Here is a 3,387-nt window from a genome sequence, read left to right as displayed (position 1 = left end):
TTTCTTTTTCTACAAGGGGTCCAAATTAGTCATCCCCACTTCAACAAAGAAATGTGGGATTGTTGCCGATTTAGCCGCCGACGAACCGACCATGCAACATGTTTTAGTTGGCTACGTGCTTTGGAATTAGACAGTAAGGTCGATTTTTAAATAATGTCGCCACCCACGTCAAGTAATAAAGCAAAGAGAAAAAGTGATTTCTCCTTTCTTGGGGCCTACCCCTTACACCAGAGCAAATAATGTTGAACAAGACAAAACAGCTGCCAAACAAAGATAAAAAGCAAAAATAATTAATTAAAAATATATTACAGGCGTGGATGTGTGGTAAGAAGTTTGCTTCCTAACCACATGCTTCTAGGTTCAGCCTCGCCGCGTGGCACCTTGGGCAGGTATCTTCTGCTAGAGCCCCGGGCCTATCAAAGCCTAGTGAGTGGATTTCGTAGATGGAAATTGTAAGAAGCACGTCATATATTTATATATTGTGCTTGTATATGTGTATGTGTGTGTGTGTATGAGTTGTGTGTGTATGAGTTGTGTGTGTGTGTGTGTCTTTGCATCTGTGTTTTTCCACCACCACTACCGCTTGGCAATCGGTGTTGGTGTGTCGACGTCCTCGTAACTTAGCGATAGAATAAGTACCAGGCTTTAAAAAAAGTACTAGAGTCGATTTGTTCGACTAAAAATTCTTCAAGGCGGTGCTCCAGTATGGCCGTAATCTAATACCTGAAACAAATAAAAGATAAAAGAGCACACAAACAACAGGTAATTTTTAATATAATGATTTCCATAATTTTGTTAATGATAACAATTCAAGATTGTTTAGTTGACTGTCAGACGCTCACATTTCTCTATTGATGCGCCAACCCTTGCATTCTACACGGGACCTTGCAGTAGCAAAAATCAGACTCCAGATATCGCCAGAGATTATCTTTAGAATAGTATGCTCCGGGGTTTATTAAGAACTTTCAGAAATACCTAATCAATCTAGCAGTGCTACTGGAATTTATTGCTGGTTTGCGATTAATTCTACAGGGCGTCTCGCTACCAAAAAATGTACTCACATTTTGACTCCCCATAACTCGCTGAATTTTTCATTTCTTTTCGGATCAATTTGACCCTAATAATAGCAGAAGTACGACTAAGGCTTGATGAAAGAAAATTTATCATAAAGTGTTACTGAAGCACGAAAATATTATGGAAGTACAAAGACAATTTACAGGACATTTTCACTAAGATCCACCTACGCAACGCACCAATATTCGCATACGGGATAAGTTTGAATCGGATGGAACTGAGCATAACGTCCATTAGGATCGTTCAGGAAGACCACGGTCATCAACCAGACTTGCAAAAGAAGAACAATTGCTGGAAATTTTCCGGTAATCCCCACAGAAATCTGTACGACAAACGGCTCGCGAGACAGGAATCCCCAAATCAAGCGCCCATCTTCTAAAGCAAGTTGGTTGGAAATGTTACACACCAACATTAATCCACGCTCTAAATGAAGACAATTCTGACCGGAGAGTTGAATTTTGTGAGTAGTACCTGGGTAAATGCGAGGAAAATGCAGAAGTTGCATCCAAAATTGTTTGGACTGATGAGGCCAGTTTTAAGTTAAATGGCTCGATTAACCGACACAGTTGCACCTACAAGGCTCCTGAAAATCCGCATGTTACTATGGAACACCATTTGAACTTACCAGGTGTTACAGTGTGGTGTGGGATATCATCATTGGGTATCATGGGGCCATTCTTTTTTTACCAAACTGTCACTGGAGATGCTTACCTAAACATGTTACAGGAATCCGTCATTGCACATGTCGAAGAATTGTTTGTTGACGAAGAGGTTTACTTTCAGCCAGGTGAAGAACTGCCCCATAACAATCGTGATGTAAGGACCTATCTCAATGCAACTTTTCCGAACAGATGTATTGGGCGAAGAAGTAGTGTTTAATTCCCTGCGCGTTCACCACACCTCAATCCAATGGACTTCTTTTTATGGTGATATCTTAAAGATAAGGTTTACCGTTCAAAACCAGTAACAGTCGATGAGCTGAGAGGAAATTGAAGGACAATGTCTCACAGTTCCAAATAAAATGATTCAGAATGTTTTTGAATCCATTGGTCTGCAGTATCGGCTGTGTTTGGAGAGCGGTGGTCGTCAGTTTGAACAGTTATAAAAATGCATTTATTCATTTTGCGTTTAACCATTGTCAATAAACAATGTATTTATTGTCATTTAAAGAGTGAGTGCGTTTCTTGACCATGTATTTGTAAATTTGAACCATTAATCATGTTTTTAAATCAATAAACACTGAATTAATTATCATTTAAAGTGTGAGTACTTTTTTGGGGGACACTCTGTATAGATATGGAGATGTCTGTAGAATGTTTCGTATCCTATCTAAGACGTACGGAGAGAGACAAAATTTATCTGTGTGCCCTCGTTTTGTACATAAACATTGCTAAGATGCGGAGTTATGTTCAACAAATGTCAAGGAGCTGGCTATGTGCCGAGTCCATCGTTTGGACGGACTTGGCAGATAGCCGCCCATCACCTTCCTTTAGTCGAGAAGGCTGGACAATTTTCTCTGAATGCCTTCTGATTACGGCGGAAAAAGTTATATAACGACAAAATTGACCTGACTGAGAAGAATGTTTTTCTCATTGACCAATCTTCCATCAGTTTCTTCAGTTTTTCTTGGAGAGGAAAGTGACGGTGGAGAGGAAGGTAACTCCCACCAGCCAACTTGTTGACAAGTGTATAAAATTAGTGGGTATGGCCCGAGTAAATATTTTCTGATCTACTCTCTGTCTGCAGGTCAGAAAACCAAGCTATAAGATGATATTTACCTTTGAAATTAAAAGACGTTCAAAATAAGTAGATTTCGCCGAATAGGCCCAAAGGGCTCTTCACCCTATTGAAATATTTCATTCACCATTTGGTTATTTTTCGTACATGTCTTTTTCTCATTATCTTCGCCATGTAAATCTTCGACGTTTTAGCATTTGTAATGTCCTCTTCATCCGGTGTGCTTGTGGCAGTTAAAAGCAAAAAATAAATAAATAAAAAAGAAACGGATTGACAGAATCGTTGGTGAGTTTCTTCTGAGCTTTTGTTCTGGGTTCAAATTCTGCCGAGGTCACCTTTGTCTTTCATCCTTTTGAGGTCGATAAAGTAAATGTAATGAAGTCCCGCGGTCGATGTTATGGGCTTATCCCTTCGCCCAGAATTGTTGGTCATGTGCTTAAATTAGAAACCATTATTGAGCAGGCAGAACCGTTAGCAGACCGGACAAGATACTTCACGGTATATCGTCCGTCTTTAAGTTCTGGGTTCAAATTCCGCCGAGGTCGACTTTGCCTTTTATCCTTTCACGGGCGATAA

The sequence above is a fragment of the Octopus sinensis genome, linkage group LG11 (assembly GCF_006345805.1).
Source record: "Octopus sinensis linkage group LG11, ASM634580v1, whole genome shotgun sequence".
Taxonomy (NCBI): Eukaryota; Metazoa; Mollusca; class Cephalopoda; order Octopoda; family Octopodidae; genus Octopus; species Octopus sinensis.
This window is presented reverse-complemented; position numbering follows the sequence as displayed.